General features: G+C 36.4%; 1 protein-coding gene across 1 annotated transcript in view; it reads left to right on the forward strand.

Moving 5' to 3' along the window:
* The first annotated feature begins 414 nt into the window (after positions 1–414).
* The window catches only part of ESR1 (estrogen receptor 1), a 132,468-nt gene continuing 114,914 nt past the window's right edge, over positions 415–17,968 (forward strand). Inside the window, 1 exon segment of the mRNA XM_068184633.1 lies at positions 415–433. The gene's annotated coding sequence lies outside the window, so the exon portion shown is untranslated.

A 17,968-nucleotide genomic window follows, 5' to 3' on the forward strand; every position in this document is an offset into this window, starting at 1 on the left:
TAGGAAGTCTGTGTTTCTATGCTTTTTCTGTGTTTGCTGTCTTCTCTGTAAGCACTGGGAGAGGATATGTAATATAATGTATTCACAAAGATTTTTTTACTTCAAATTTGCTGTTGGTCAAAATTTATTTATTCTCTGTGTAGGAGGTTCCTTTTGCAAATCAGACTTGTGGTTAATAAGTGAATATCTATCTCTTAGCCCCTCCCTGTCCTGTCCTGACATCCCTGTTTGAATATACAGCTGCTACAGCCACAGCACTTAGAGTTTGATAGCTAAGTCCTGAAATGATTTTTCAAACTTTATAAAATTTTTTTGTCTTTATATTAATTTTAAAATACATGTTTATGATATTCAGATTTCCTGTAATACACTGTGGTAAGAATATTCTAAAAGTAAATACTCTAAGACTGGTTTTCCAGTGGTGAAATCAAAGGTAAGTACAAGTAATTCGCATCTACCTATTCCTAATTTGGACAGTTGCCCATTTTCCTATACGACATAGCTCAGCACATTGCCTTTTAAAAAATTTATAGCCTTAATGCTCCAGGGCATACCACTTTCTGCTTCATTGGTTTCCTACCACAGATCACCAGAGGACATTCTAATGTGTTGTATTTTCTACCAATTTGGATAGACTAGGAAATCTAACTGAAAGAGTTGTTGTCTTCAAGCATTTGGTTAAAACTTTTAAATCAGTGATATTCCCCACTGAATTTCTCCTCACCCTAGAAAATGTAGCTTATTCTGATATGACTTAAATTACATGGGATTTTTACCATAGAACAACTGTTACATACTTGTTATAAGTGGATAATTAAATGTGTCTGAGGGGTTTTTTAAATAGTTTGTATTTTGGGTTTTTTTTTTTTTTTTTTTTTCCTCACAGAATTTGTGTTTCAATTGGTACTGATTATGATTTATATTCAGTGAGTGCCAGTTTTTATCCGCTGTTATGCAAATGCTTTTTACAATTTTTCTAGAGAGTTTTCCTTTTGTAATTCAAATGGATTCCTTTCATAACCAACATTTCTAGCTCCAGACTTGTTCCCTAGTTTTCATTTCTCAGGTCTTAAAATTTTCTAATTTAAGTTTGAAGCCCAACTACTGATGTCTTCAACGGGATTAGAATGAATCACCTTAAAACAATGTGCTGTTTCACATTTGCTTTTCATTGTCAACACTGAATTTTGTTGCTAGTCATAATGCTCTGTCATAATTGCTGGTTGTATGGGCATTGTAACAATGATGCACTACTTTGTCTGCTGAAAGTATTACTTCTGAGCAGATATGTGTATATTTCAGTTAATCCTCTCCTAGTCATTGAGGTATCATTGTGACAAGAATACTTTAGTATTTTCTTTAAAATAAAAACCAGCAAATTCTTCAGAGATTTAGTGAGTTAAGCCAGGAAAGTATGAGAATGAACATGCCTTTCTACAGTGACACATAAGCAAGTAGAGGTAAACTTATCTGTAGAGAACTTCTTTCAGTTCTGTGACAAATACTGTTTTTACCCCCTTTTCCTGTAGAATTTAGTTTTCTTGCAAGAAAATTTTGATTAATCTAGATGTTTTGGAGCAGCATTACTCCTTGAAAAAATGTTCTGGACTTCACAATGATATGTTTCCTTCAAAGTAAATAATCCCTATCTTTGTGGACCACACCCATGAGCTAATGCAAAATGAGTCCTCTCCAGAGTGAGTGTTTGGGTCCATACCACAGTGCTGGGACTCATCACCCATGCAGCACCACGGCACAATTCTTCACTTGTTTCATATCCTGGGTAGTGAGAGGGTTGTACCTATGTACCTGGTTGATAAAACGTGCATTTTTGTGCCTGGCTGCAAGTGAAGAAGTTGCTAGCATCCTTTGGGTTCAGGGGAATAGAAATACTTGGGAAGGGGAAAACTAAACTGAGAATGTATGCATACTGCCTATCTGAAGGGAACCCTACAGCAAATGGGGCTGAGAGTTGTGCTTGTGTTTCCTGGGAAACTCAGCCAAATTTTCAGTCCTTGCTCTAAGCTGGTTGGATCACTTCAGCAGTGATCCCAGGATTGACATTAGAAGTTTAGCTGTACAGTGAGTCAGGAAAGCAGGACTGGAACGTGAATCACAGAATTAGCCAAGCAAGTGTTATATTTGCACATTTATTATAATCTTATTCTGTGTCTCAGAAAACAATGGTTCTGGAAATAGTATTGAGGGAACCAAGCAACCGTGATCTGCCTGTGCAATATTGTGACAAGAAGATCTAATTCTCAGATGTTGAAACAGGGAAACACTGTGAAGGATTGTGAAGAGTGCTTGAAGCATATCAGAACAGATATACTGATTCATTTGTCTATCATTTTAGAAGAATGTTGAAAAGTTGAAAAATAGAAACAAAAATTACCTGCACTTTGAGAAGTCTAAGAGAGTGTAGGATCTCTGTTTAATTAGTTTCAAACTGTGATAACAACTTTAAGGAATTTATGAACTCTGTTCATAGCTGTTGCACAATAGTAGTACAACTTTGTTTTTTCCTGAATCTTCTCTTGTATTAATCAGATACCCATCTTTACAGGACATGATTTACTCTTGTGGCTATGAATATTCCAACCAATCTCCCAACAGGATAAGGGAGGAAGAGAGAACAGATGGGATTTAAATAGTACAGCCAGATTTTAATTAGCACCTGAGTAACCACAATGCCTCTAAATTATATTAAGCTAGCAATAGATTTGATCTTGCAATAGGTATATTCTGATGATGAAACAATGTGATCAGGTTAACCTATGTCTAGGTTAAAAATTTTAAACATTGATTTATTCTCAAAATAGTATTCTTGCTGAAATCACTAGACACACTGGGGAAGGCAAGTGTTGAACATTTTGGATGTTAAATCACTTCATGGAACTAGCATAGTAGAAAATGTTATCTGAAATGGTTTCAGAGCCATTGAACTGCATGATGGCTCTCAATGTAGCTGAAAGCTGTGGCAACAGACTTATGTCAGTGATTTGCATATATTTAGATATTTTTTATATATTGAGAAAAGCCAATTAGGGTTAAAATTTAAAATGGTACCTGGAATATAGGCAAAAGATCTTTTAAAGCAATTTTCAAGCAATAAAGTGCTATTTTGAACTAAGAGTTTTGTTTTTTTTTTTCCCTTGTGCATTCAGAATAATGAATATTGAATATGGTAGTTTTCCTGGGACTCTTCTAGTGTACTGATAAGATTCCTGTATGGAAAATGACTGCTTTTGCTAAGTACCTAGGAGAAGAATGTAACACAGCTGGAAAATAGGTCTAATGTTAAAATATTTATTTATTTATTTATTTAACCACTTAAAGTGGTTCTCAGACTATTGTGCCTAACCCTACCCCCTCTCCATGCAGTTTCATATATTTTGGCTACTGATGCTCCCGTGCAATGCTGAGACAGATGCCCTGATTATAGTGCACTAGTACCTTCTCCCATGCTTTCATCTCTGTTTAACAGGAAGCTTTTCCATTGATATTGACCACCTCTGAGCAGCAAGCACATGATTGCACAGTTGGGTGACAGGATTATCAGTGGAATAATTTCTAGTTTTCAAAGGTGGCCATATTTCAGTTTCAGATTTCTTAGAATTTTGGACCTTGCAAAATTGTATTCCAAGTAGTAGTAGCCTTTGAGTCATACACTTTGTTGATGGGTGATATTCAATGAGAAAACACACTTCGATCAAGAAAGAGGAAAGCATCTGTTTTCTAGGTTTCATCCTGCTCTGTTGCTAAAGTGGTATGACAAACCCTGTCACGTCCCTGTGTTGCATAAGGAAAAAATATTAATAACATTTAATGTTTATAACTGTTCTGAGAACACTGCCTGGTGCTAGCATGTAAGTGGTACTGTGAGAACGAGTGGGTGAGGTGCTATGAACTTACAGAATGTATAGGAAATTGGGACATAGGAAAGTGAAATATTTTGGATGTGTCAGACAGAGAAGGGTCATGGATAATTTTTTTTACTTTTTACTAATTGCTGCAGCCTTCTTTAGTGAGCATAAGTAAACAAACTAGGAGTAATCCAGCCATTGCTTTTCATAGAATTACATCAGCGGAGTACTTTTGCAGTCACAGGTACATATATAAACCTAAGCTAGTCTGAGTGATGTGCAGATTCACTTGAAAATTCATTTGTTTGCACCACTTACCAAATGATCAAAATTATCTTGGTAGTTTAGGCACAAAGATAACTGTTAGTTTAAAATTTGGCATTAATGAGGATAAATATTCTGGTGAGAAGAAGTTTCTGTTTTTCAGTTGGAAAACCATCCCTCATGGAAAAATAATACCTTAATTTCACTGCCTAGAAAATAAAGCACTTTCTATTTGCCTTTCTATGTTTTTCATGTGTTATTATCATTGTCCTCTAGGACCATAATGAGAATATGGGAGCCCTGTTTCTTTGACCTCATACTTAGCTATGTCCTCAAGGAAGGATGAGTTCAGAGAGGGTTACCAGAAGTATAAATAAATCTTTTTTTATCTAGTGATCAAATGAGCAAATTTTCCAGGCTCTGTCCCTTTCACAGGCAGAAACTTTGCCTTAATGCTGGCAAGGGATGGATATGTAGCTTGCCTCAGCAGGTTTCTGAGCCTGCTGTTCTCTTTTGGTGCTATGGGCCATCCTAGCATATATACTTTGCATGAAGCTGTTTGGGCTTTAATAGACCCCCCAGAGAAATCATTAGTCTTTCTGTATTGTTTAACTTGGTGAAACCAGGGCAACTGTGCATTTCAGTCTTTATCTGAAACTTATTTTGTGAGTTTTATATGAAAACTTGGAATTAATCACAAATAATTCTGGGAGCAGGACCAAAATGCAAGTTTTCATTTTCCCCACTGAAATTTCCAACCACCAGGCTGCAGTCTTGCTTCTATTCATGCTTTCATCACCTAAAAATAAAATAAAATAATCAAATAAGTAACTAACTTGTGTTAAGCTTTCTTTTTAGTATTGCTGTGTTCGACATGTTCAGAGCACTCCTTCCAAATTGTCCAGAGAGAATTTTAATGCTGTTTTCTTCTTCTATGTATTCCAGTTTGCCTGAGTCAGGAAACTGGCAACTCAGCTGCTAAGGGTGAATGTCTTCAGTGCTGTACCAAAGGAGAAAAAGCAATAATTTTTCAGATAAAGCAGGGAGATGTTTCGTGACTTCAGGTTCTTCTGAGGGTCTTCAGAGTAGGTTTGATGTGTATTTTTGGATCCCAGTTTTTAAATTAATGAAGAGAATGAATAGGGACTGAGTGTTAAAATATTATTCCAAAAGGAGAATGATGCCTAGACTACGCAGTGAAACTTCAAGAAACCATGTTCAGAACCAGCAAACGGAAGTAATTTCCTCCACAGCAGGCATTTGTGAGATTCTCTGATGAAGGCTGTTATGGATAGAAACAGTTTGTACTGGTTGAAGAGAAAATGAAAACAACTTGAAGGGATAGTTCCATTGAGGATTATTAAATAGATAACTGGATTAGGTTCAGCATATCCAGTGAGCAGAAAATAGAATCTAGGAGAATATATAGGATAAATATCACATATACTTGTCCTGTTCTTTCTATTCCCTGAACATCCATTTGTAGCTGCTTTTTCTGAAGAAAGTATTTCAGGGCTGTGGGGATTCTGTGTCTGCACCAATATGGCTTCACTTCTCCTCCAGTTAGCATTCAGTCTGTTCTGTTTCTATCCACTTATCCTTTTAGACCAATTTAAACAGCTTTATTGAGTAAAGACTTCAGGTATAGGCATCTGTTTTCAACCAAACAATGGTTTACTTCTCCACAAAGCACTAGCTTTGTCTGTCACCTATGCTCATGCCTTCATATATAACGCGTGCCTGCATTTGAGTCACGCAGTGTCAGTAGATCTGAGCTTCCTTGGTATCCCCAAAACTGTGTCTTTGTTCATTTTGGAAAACTGGTAGAGTGATTAAATTTTATTGTAGTTTGTTTTGGATATATCTTTCAGTCAGTTGTAGATGATCAGTAAGTCTCCAAATAAAATATGACTTTGTGAATAATTGAACACAGAACATTGACAGTAGCCTTGAAAAGGAAAAGTAATGCTTTTATTCTGCCTTTGATTTACTAATATAAAATACCACAGAAAAAGACTCCATGTCAAATTTAAATTTTAATATTATCAGAATTTGCTATTTTTAAAAATTAAATGTTATGATAATGATAATGCAAGAAGAAAACAATTTCTGTTTGGAAAGCTAATAACAGATATATCCATTCCAGAAACCAAAGCATTTTTAAAAATACTTCTGTTACTATAGGTATATTTAAAAAAATGTGGATAGGTGTTATGATTGCTTCACCTTTACTAAACCTGTCTTTAATTTAGAAGTTAAATACAAGTGATGGATTTGAAATTTATTTGAAATTACATATAGGAAGTGATAATATAAAATAAAGCAGGAAGATGGCCTTAATGCCAGATTAAAACACAATCAACATTGCCTTTGTAGAGGGCACAGAACACAGTGGGCCACACCTCACCTAGAAGTAGGAAAATCAAAGATAGGTAGTAAGAGAGGAAGGAAACCCCTTTAGCTTGCTATGTGTGTGTGGTGCTGATCAATGCAAGCACAATGGCCCCTGAGATGTAGCTGCTGCTTGCCCACACACAGCAACTCCAAAGGCCACAGGTCTTCTCTGTGGTCATATGTGCCAGCCTCGTGTAGTGTCTTGGGTGTCCTAGAGAGACCTAAAAGGTGTGAAATGGCTGTGTTTAGGCTACTGAGTTGAGTGCAAAAGTACTGTTTTTAAGTATTATGAATATCAGATTGGTAACGATATGAATTGTATCGGGTTTTTTTGTGTGTGTCTGAAGGAATTTCTGTATTCCCAAAAGCAAGGACTGCTAACCTGACCTGCAAACAATTTGGAAGTTTTTGCAAGAATATGTGGAAGTAAATAAAACAAAGTTTTTACAGATTGGCTTAACTGTTATTCTAAGACATACTGATGATGACATTTGTTCAGTCTGGCTCTTCTCACTTTTTTCTTCAGACTTCTTGTCAGTACATGACCCTGATGTAGCAAAGCTGACAGATTCAGAAGTCTCTCTTTGACAGTTTAAGCTGATTCAGAATTGAAGAAAATATAAGTTTTGTTTGTATATATTTAGATATGGAAAATTTAAGTCTATTGAACAATATTTCTGTTTCAAAGTGCTCTAGATGCATTACACATACAAAAAAGTTACATTGTTTTGTAACTCTTCGTTCACATCTTAATAATTCTGACCTCTGTTGCTCCTTAAAATGCAGGTTATTAAATTGATTAGTTTTTCTGTTGGCATAATATGTAATTACCTAGGGACAGTCTGTAAATTGAGCAAGATCTGAGGGCATAGGTAGAATTAGGAAAGGAATTCATGTGGAATTCAAAGATTCTGGAAAGCAAATGAGATGGTGCAGTGACAAGCATTACCAGCCACTTAGCTGCAGATATGCATCTTGCTGTTTATTTGAAGAGATTATGACCTTGGCAGAGTATTCAAGCCTTCAGCTTCTGGGGGATGATCAGGCCTCAATTTTTATGAACATTCATGTTGCATTTCTGTCTGGAAGGAAGTCAACTCTTCTGGAGGGTTGTTTCTGTGATGTTACAGGCACTTCCATTTATTTGAGATAAGATTATAGTATCTAATTTTTCATGCTAGGATTGTTCACAGTGATCTCTTTTGACTGTTTCTTTATAAGTTACATTTTTGGGCAATGTGAGCCTATGAAACTTTTCAAGTTTGTGGTGTTGTAGTTTCAGTCGGGAAGGCTGTTTTAACAGTGCTGCCTTGAGTTAGGAGAAGGGAACCTGGTGATGTGAAGCTATTAAGTTACTTACCTAAAATATGAAGTAAATGGCTCTACTGCTTGTGTCCCATATCCTGTGTAGGCAGATATTTTCTCTTGCAAATGCTATTGCAAGATCAGAATATCTGGGTTTTTTTAGAAAAAAAAAATACTGTATTTGAAGGCTTTGCCCCAAATCAGTATTTTTATAGAGTGCTAACTGTGCTTCAGACCCTGGTTTATTTGAGTGTTTGCAGCTGTAAATTTTTTTAAGCAATGAACTCCACATTAATGTTTCTAAAAATATTTAGGTCAAAAAATTAAAATACTATAGGATGAGGTAGTTCTTGCCTCTAAGTATTTTCTTGAAATTGGATGGCTTTCGATAAAAGCCTGGTTATTGCCAAATATGATTGTGAAGTTGCTGTATCTATTAAAGGAAGAGAGCATGAAGTACAAGTGAATACATTTTGTTGCTGCTCTGTAAAACGAGCAAATGTACCTAGAATGTATTTAAAATGCTTAAGATTATTCTGTTTTCCATCATGGACTTCCATCCATGAGAGTTAAAGGTGTCAGATGGAAGTGTTATGGCATCAGTGGTTACTGACAATGTCTGGGAGATTAAAGTAAATGACAGTTTAACTCTTCAAAGAAGAAACTGTGCACCTGACAAAATAAAAACTGTTCAACTTTGCTGGAGTTCAAACATTGCTGCTACAGTGTCTTTTATGGTGTTTTTTTTTTCTTGAATTCAGAATATAAATAATCAGTGAGAGATTCTTGTCAAAAATCAAATGCTTAATCTGTCAGTGAGGCTGTGTAAGAGCATTTGCTCCTTCATTTCTTCGCAATCAACATTTCAAAGCAAAAATAGGGTAAAGTAATACGACCTTGCAGTGGATTCTCCCCCTCACCCCTTTTTAATGAGAAGAGTCATATTATTTTTACATACCATTGTTGGATATTTATTTGCGGATAGTCCTATTCATTTTATAAGGATTATTTATTCATCGATTTAAGTGAGGATACAGTCATACTCATCATGGAAATTTGCGAGTTACTTTTCAAGTATTGACAAATTTCACTCAGTTTTATCAAAGGTGGTTTTATGCAGTCTGGATACCTCAACTAAAAGTGTAGCCATCTGCATTCTACATATATTTGTTTTATTAAAAAGCAGGTCTAGATTTTTACTAGTGCTTTTATTTTTTTCATAAAAGTACATTTTATGTTATTTGATAATGAACAGTGAACAGCAAGTTAAGAGTGGATTGAAATGTCTGGGAAAATAAACTGTGTCTGAAGTCATTAAACAAGAATTCCCTATGGTAAAATTGTATACTGGAAATTTTTGGATCATGGGTTCCAAGAGTGAAGTTGGAGATATCCTTACAAGTCATCAGTGTTCAATGTACATTGTGGACTGATAAGCAACCATTTTTGTATATTGCCCAAAATACTACCTGACAGCCAGTGCAGTCTTTAAACACACATGGCATCTACCCTTGATTTGAAACTGCTGCAGTATTGTTAAGCATAGTCAAATTACACAATAGGAATGAATTTAACTACTGTTCCAATTCTAAAGCTGATAAAACTGATTTATGGTATAAGCTCAATATTTGCCCTCAGTTCCAATCCCTCAATCCCCAGTTCCAATCAGCTCAATATGTGCAGTTCCTTTTTTCAGTAAATATATTTCACAGTCAGACAAAGATATTCAGTGAAGATCAGTCTCTCAAAATTGGCTCACTGAAATATTTGTAAGACACAGACTAAATTTTATCTCAACTAGAACTGTGAATATTGAAGGATAAAATTTTGAATAGAAATAGTAACTTCTGCTTTCAAATGTTTTGCTGAGGTATACTATGTGTCAGGATCAAGATTACATAAGAGAATACATCCTAGAGCATTTGAAGACTGAAATGGGGGGTGACTTGTGATTAGTTATGGATAATAAGCATGTGCTTTCTGTGTGGTGCAGATTTTGCAGGCTGAAGTTCATATTACAGCTATGGAACACTTCTGGTTAATTATGATGGTCGAAAGCAAGGATGAGTATTTTTCTTCTTCAGTAGCAGATGCAGGCTTTCAATGATAGTATGAATAATAATAGGTATTCTTGTAATTTGATCTGCTCATATTCAACTTCCTCTGGCAAAACAAAACATAGGCATACAGGGATTGCTGCTGTATTGGAGAGAAGTGCTGACTTGCTAATCCCACTATTTTGTCTCCAGCAATCTTTTAAATCCTATCAGAAACTACCTTTAACTGAGGAAAAATTCTTAATATTATGGATAAATAGTTTTTGATGTGGCACAGGTATTGAAATTAACATTATTTAACTTCAAAAAAGAATATTGTATTCTACATAAATATTTTTCTTCTAGTAAAAGAAGCTAGGACTCAGTGTTATTGTGAAATTGAGTCATAGTTTTTGTAGTACTTATTTATATTATTCTTTGTCAATATTGGCTAATCACAAATACACAGAAGTTCCTCATAAGTAGTTCATCTTGCACTTGTTTTTATGCATAGAAATGTCTAACAAAGTGAATGAAACCTTCTCATAAAAACTTCTGAAAAGCAAAATACTACTTGATATTAAGCAGGGACCATTGTTTCTTTTGAAAACAAAGAATCTTTAGATAAAATTATTTATTTTTGTATAATAAATTATTAGTATATTTAGTATACTACAGATAATATAAAATAATAGTATGATACAGATAATAGAAAATAAATAAACTGTGTTAAAGGTATATGTAGCCCATGGTGTATTTGATTTGGTTTCATCATGAGTTTACATCCTTTCTGCTTTGGCTCATTGAGTGCACTATTAAATTAATATAAGGGCTTCCTGCTGCTGAACAAGGTGGTCTCCCTCTTCATTCTCGCCATGTGCTCCTGCAGTTTCTCCTAATCTGGCTGAAGAGCAGCATCAGTGTGATATTTACCTTTCAAAAATAACAAGAACTTTTTGCTAATGTCAGTCTCCAGACTAGAAACATGAAAGATGCAGGAATGTGAAGGCTGGAGAAAGGATATGACCACTTTTGACAAACAGTTCACTACTAAATCACTTGAGCTGTATGGCAAAATTATTCTTTTTAAAACTCTGAGAAGCACGAAGGATTGACTTTACAGGCTGGCTTTCAGGAAGGTGAATTCCCTGAATATTAGAGCAGGTGTGTGTTTCCTATGTGCCTTCCAAAAGCTCCCTTGACCGTTTCAGATCAGAAGTGCCCAACAACTCACTGTGTATACTCAAGTCATGCTGAAGCTTCTGGGAGTGAGGCATGCCAGGCTTCAGCAGTCTGCATTGCTCTTGAAATTTTTCATCTAACAGGTAGATTGCAAACCAGTTTTTTGGATCCAACCTAAAAGCCAGGAGCTTCAGCTATAAACATAAATCAAATACATGCAAGATGATTTCTAGGCAGCTGGACCAATTGTCCTGGAATAGCTTGCATCTATGCTAATAGTTTCCGCAAAGCAGTGGATGAATGAAAACCAAATAGTAGTAATGGTTCTGTAATTTTTTAATGTCTGAAGCTCAGGAGTGTTTTGGGGCAGTGCTGTTTGGCACATGCCAAACTTATCTCATGAAATATTACAACAATTTATAGTACAATTGCAGAGAATCTTAAGGTCTGTCCTATTTTCAGTAGGTTAAAAACAGTCTTGAGCTTTACTGACCAGTAGCTCATTAACAGCAGTACTTTCCTGAGGAAGATGCTTTCAGCATCTTGATTGTCACTTCATTTCTTAGCCACCTCTGATGAAGGTGGGTGACACTGGCCACTGCATGCTAGCCTCCTTGTAGGGGCTCCAGCCTTCCTGGTGCCATCCACGATGTCACCACATTGATTCTGTAGTAGGTCACCAGCCCCTATAGCTCTAATGATGCCAGGTCTGTTTGTACTCAAAGGAGAAGAATCAATAGAGTCTACACTACTGAGTATTTTTATTTTTTATCAAGAGGCTTTTCTAAGCTATACCTATGCTCTTCGAGGGAGTGTGGTGGAAAGAATTGTGCAACATCACTGCCTGAATTAGTTGTTGGTAATTAGTAACTTGGTGTAGAAGGCAGTGTAACTGTACTAGCAATATACTGTCTTGTGAGACAGGGGTTAATGATTCAGAGCATGGCACCTCGCTAGCAGCAGTGTTTCTTCACATTACAGTGGTGAGTCAGGTAAAGATGGCTTGGGAGTCTCTGTATCAGTTGTCTCTGTACAGTACAGATCTTCCCTTTCTCTCTGTCATGCTGCACAAGTGGTGCATTGCTGAGGTTCTGACTGTGGCAAGAGCTCCCTTAGGAATTACTAGGAATAATCCTTTCTCTTAGGTGCACAATAAAAAAAATTAAATTTATTGGTATTTCTCCAGCAACAAAAAAGTAGCTTAAAAATTCAAATTAATTTACCACAGGTGTAAGAGGTCTCTGGACAGTAGTGTTTGCTGCTTTTAAAGGTTTTGCAACGGTAACCTCAATTCCCTGGAAAAAATGGCTACTAGTTAATATTAACTCTGGTTTTCCTATAATTTGACATCAAATCAAATATCAATATTCATAAAATTGACATTTCTTATGACAATGATTTTTGTTCATTCTTTATGGTTTTGTAGTTCATTAATAATAACTTCTGTGGCTTGTAGACAGTTGTGCTAAATGAATATGTCGAACTTTCTATTTCACTCACCCCTTATGGATAGGAAACCTGTTGATCTGATGGACTTCTGAACTTATAGAAGAGCCTGTATTGCAAAAGAGCCATTTCATTAAATTACTGATGGCTGTGTTTCAGAAAGACCTCCATCTTGTTGCACAAAACAATGAAAATGGTGGAAGAACAAATAAAGATAGGGGAATGCTGAAATAATAAATAACTTTGACCTTTTTTCCCCCGTCTGTTGGCATCTAGTTACTTCCTTTGATCTTCCCTGCCTTAAACAAGCTAATATCTGCCAAGAGAGTGCAACTGTTACTGAATCACTAAGGTCCTATTTGTTCCGCTTGACAGATGACAATGCATTTTTGTCTTTCTACAGAAGCATAGACTTTGAAAGTTTTCTCCAGCAAGAAGCTTGGGTTTTCTCCAATACTAGATTTCTTTTTTCTTGCTTCCTTTTCTCTTTTTTTTTTTTTTTTGGTTTATTTGGTTTATTTGGTTTTATTTCCCATCTCATTGTGATGGTGTACTGCTGATGATTGTGTCACCATTTTCTGTGAGGTGCTGGTTAGACAACACTGAAGTTGTGTGATTTTGTTGATGCTCATGATTGTTCTGTCAAGAACAGAATGCTTCAACAGCTATAGCATATGTTGATGCTTCAGTTACATTATGGTTAATTCATGAGTGTCATTTGTGATTGCTCTCTTGTTCCTTGATTTTTTGAGCAATTGTTGCTAGTTCTAATTCATCAGTTCTGTACAGGTTTCTTATATTTGTAAATCTTGAATTGTTTGATAGCTTGATCAAAAGGTTTTATATTTAGAGTTTAGAAAACAGACCTGTCTTATTAAACAATGCAGCTTTAAAACAGAAGCAGGAGAAACATTACCAGGTCTATTTGATTTTTTTGGAGAAATTGAGACACTTGTTCTTTAAGGGTGCTGCATTTAGTCAGTGATATATTTTAATCTGGGCTATTGAGTAAACATTCTTTGTTCTAAGTATACCTTGTACTTAGCACAACGAGAACCTAATTTCTGATGGTGATCTTAGGTGCTCCTGAGTACAAATAACAATCACAATAGAACTAAATGTTTCGCATTGGTTTTTCTTTCAGATTCCATTGACCGTTCTTGTAGGTTTGTTAAGTCAGTTTCAAAAATTCTTCTTTGGAGTAAAGAGGATATGTTATGTCACAGAACCAGAATTATATAAAGCTTGCAAGTCCTTCCCAAAAAATGAGATATAACCTCTGCTATTTTTGAATTTCTCTGATGGTTGGAGATGATGTGTGCGTGAGGATGAGACTTAGGCCTTGATCCAGGAAAGCACTTAAACTCATAATTTAGCTCATCATGATCAGTTTCCCTGGAGTCAACAACTGATTCAAATTATCATGGAAGATATATAGCACAGCCTTATTTAGGAGTATATATTTAATACAATCCCTATCAATTAAAAAAAAAAAAAAAAACAAAAACAAACGTATCAGAAAATGCCTTATAAGGATTCCTTTCAAGATCTTTCTGGTCGTGCATGTCTTCACTATGTCTGTTGTGGAAGAAGCCACTAATTAGCTCCAAAGTGCATCTTTTAATGTAGATGGTACATTTCTGCTATTTAAATGGAATTGTGTCTTCTGAGGGAACCTCTTACTGAGACTTCTTTTGTAAAAGGTCTGAAGTTTTGTTAGAATTAAGAAATATTTTCTTAACTGCTGATAAAAAATTTTGAGAAGTAGACCAGAGCAGACAACACATCTCCAGGCTACAGAGGCTTGTTGAATTAACTCATAGCATTTTTCCCTACATCTACCATACTTTTATCTCTAGAATATTGAATTTAATGCTTTGCTTGGGGTCTGCACAGGACAATTGCAGCCAGTATCTTCCCTGCAAGAAAGGGTAATTTTTAAGGAACACTTCCTCTCTGACTCTGTTTTTCTAGAGTATGGTCCAGAGGGATGACTAATGGCAGCAATGAACCACTCAGGTGTGGCTGTAGCCGTGTCTGGTTTGGTAGTGGCAATAGCAAGTTCTTGACATCGAGGAGAGAATACCGAAACTAGCAACACTGATTAGTTCAACAACTGATACTCCCTGTGGACTTTTCCTCTTGGATTTTAGATTTGTAAGAATAGGCCCAAAGGTAAACTGAGACACCTTCCTTGTGTGGCACTGGCAACAGTCCAGTGGCTCTGTGATAATCTCTGAGTAGATAGGGAGAACCTCAGGCATGCAAGAGGACTTGATGTGCTGATTATAGATTATTCACAGCTACATGTAGGCATGCTGCAATAGCAGACATTGATTGACAGTGATTAGGGGAGTGAATAAAGCAAATCCATTTACCAGAACATGCCCAGAAAGTGAGGGACTTTTGCTACCAGTGTCTGGTAGACAAAAATGGGATGCTGAAAGCAACAAAGCTTTTCCAAGGAATTTGGGTGAAGAGTTCTCTTGGCCTCAAAGTCACAGTAAATGTAACTGCTTGAGGTGACAGGGTTAGCCTCATCACAAGGACCTTTATATTGGAGGATCAGCTTCTAGGGAGGAAATGGGAATATGTAAATGTTAAAACCAAATTTTGTGTATTTGAATACCATTACTGAAGAGAGATGAGTGAAGAAACCAGGTCATGTCGTAAGATTGATTTTGTACTTTCTTCTGTTTTGTGGTTAGGGGCTAGTTTCTTAGTACTTGGACTCTCTGATCACTTTAATGTACAGGTACCTGCATCATATGTATGTATGGGGAAACACTGACACAGGGAACTAATGACACTTCAGAATGAGTCATTTGGTGGACATAGTTATCTCCATTGAAAAAGGCAGCTGGTTTTGTCTTGTGAAAGCCACAAAAGATGGCTGATTATTTATCCCCAATGTCTCAGTGAGTGTTCAAACGGAGGTGTGCTATTGACTACTGAGAACAGGTGGGCCCATTGCTAAGGCAATGGGCAGCAAAGGTATTTTGGATAAGGACTGGAGTAGTTTACAGAAATGCTGAGAAGATACAGTGAGGCCAGTAGAATTTTTCTTCTTCCTAACTCATGAAATGTGTAAGATCTTGAAATCAGGCATCTGTGAAAAATGGGGAAATAGACCATCATCACCAAGGTAACTAATTTATTCTGAGTGTTTTGGTGCAGATCTATGTATTAGGCACATAGAATCAGGAAATAAATTGGAAGGGATATCAAGGTACCATCTAGTCCAAACCCCTGCTCAAAGAAGGCTTAAATCAGACTACTCAGGGACTTATCCAGTTGAGTCTTGAACTCAGAGTTGAATCTCATCCTCAAAGGAGTTCCAGAATCTCTGGACAGCCCATTCCAATATTATATCATTCCTAATGTAAAAAATCATACTTAATATCAAATCAGAATTTCCCATAGTCCATCTTGTGTCCTGTTGTCCCTTGGACTGTTGCCATGCACCTCCAAGAAGTGTTTGTCTCTGTATTTTCTTGGTATTCTCTGCTCAGATGGTTGTAGATGGCAGTAAGGTACTACTGAGTCTTTTTTGCTTACAAGTTGAGAAGGCCCTGCTACCTGAGCCTGTCCTCATATATCCTGGCCATATCGGGATGTCTGGAGATTAGGAGGACTACAAGGATGCCATGAGGTTATGCAGGGAGCAAATTGGAAGGGCCAAAGCCCAACAAGAGTATTATTTTTATGCCACCCTAAAAATGGTGACATCTTTTACATGAGAGTAAAAGATGTTTCTATAAATACAGCCACCCCTGGCTGGCGACCAGTCACAAGTGCTGTTCCTCAGGGTTCCATGTTGGTGCTGGTCCTGTTCAGCATCTTTGTTGTTTGAGTGCTCTCTCAGTCAGTTTGCAGATGACACCAGGCTGGGTGGGAATGTTGATTTGCTTGAGGATAGGAAGGCTCAGCAGGGGAATCTGGACCCACTTTCATTCCTTTAATCTCATGAACAAAACTTGAGAGTTTTGTTTTAGAGATTCACCACATAAATGAATTCAGCAGGGGTCTTAGTTCTGACTGTGTTTGGGAGCTCAGGCATGGGAATATTTGATGATTTTGAAGATGCCTCACCCTTAAGCCAATTGCAAGACATGAAAAAAATAGTTTTCTCGCTAGACTAATGCTAGTGATCATGGTGATCAGTCAGTCCATTCAATTTTTCTCTCAACATGGGATACTAAGCTACCATTTTGCATTTCCCAGCTCATTCTGATTTTTACATAAAGCTAAATCTATTAGAAATATTCTTTTAGGATGATGTGTTTGTTATTAAGCATGGAATGTTTCTTAATCTTAAATCAAGGTATCATTGCATTTCTACCAGTGAACATCCTTGTTCACAAGTAGTTAACATTTTGTGTAGGAAAGCAGAGAAATGTTCTTTTTTGCTTTTATCTTTCTGTATTCATGAAAACATCTACTAACTCTTTGAAACATTAGTATTTGCTAATATCTTTTGAGTTTGTCCAGAGTACTCAGGTATTTTGGCCCATTTTACGTATGTAGTAAGTAATTTATTCTGTATGAGTCAAGCAGAATTATTTAGTTTTATCCTCTCCCTTCTTTGAGGTACAAAAAACTGAAAAAATGCACAAGCTACTTATATTACAGGATGTCTTCTACTCCTTCAGAAAAGGGTATATTTTAACATGTTGTTTTCTAATACTGGATTGAAAAGGGAGATGGTGTCCCATTCTGGTTTCAGGAAATTCAGTCTGTACATCTGGGGTCTGAAATTCAGCCTTGTAACTGTCACAATAATCTTCACTTAATCCCAAACTATTACTCTGCCCCAGAAGAGTAATGAAAGGGGAAAACATTCTGTATTTATACTAGTTTGGACTCCAGTGTGTCATTCATTCTTTTGGTAAGTTTCGTGCCCAGTCGAGTCAGGACTAAGATCTGAAAGAGGGGAGAGCAGGCTCAGCCAGGAAAGAGCTTTTAGAAATCTTAACTTGCAATTTTTTCAAGGGTAGAAAAATTGGCCAAAGGTGGATGGAGTTTCAGAGGAATAGCAGAATGCAGTTCTGTGACACAGTGTTTCAGCTCCCTGCCAGATTTAGAGTTCCTGCTCCAACCTCCTTATTTGCTGCAGCAAAGGGATTTCTTGTTTGAAAAAAGGGTTTCTAGAACTCTCTAAGGAGGGAAAAGCAAATATTTTTCTTCCAATTGGCTCAGGCACTTCCAAATTATTATCACTGAGCTCATCACTGACATACAAAATTTCCAGCTAAATGACAAAAATCTTATAGTGTCATAAATAGATGTAAACAAAGTCTTAGCATTTAAAATATCATAATACTTAACTGAAAAGATGTGCTAACATCTTAGCCTAATATTTCTTGTGTTTGCACACATAATTTCAGAGTATGTAATAGGTCTTCCATACAAATTACAGGTAAAATTGAAGACATATTTAAATGCTGTAAATTAAACATATGTGTGGAATAATTG

This window comes from Anomalospiza imberbis, chromosome 3 (genome assembly GCF_031753505.1).
Source record: "Anomalospiza imberbis isolate Cuckoo-Finch-1a 21T00152 chromosome 3, ASM3175350v1, whole genome shotgun sequence".
NCBI classification, from domain to species: domain Eukaryota; kingdom Metazoa; phylum Chordata; class Aves; order Passeriformes; family Viduidae; genus Anomalospiza; species Anomalospiza imberbis.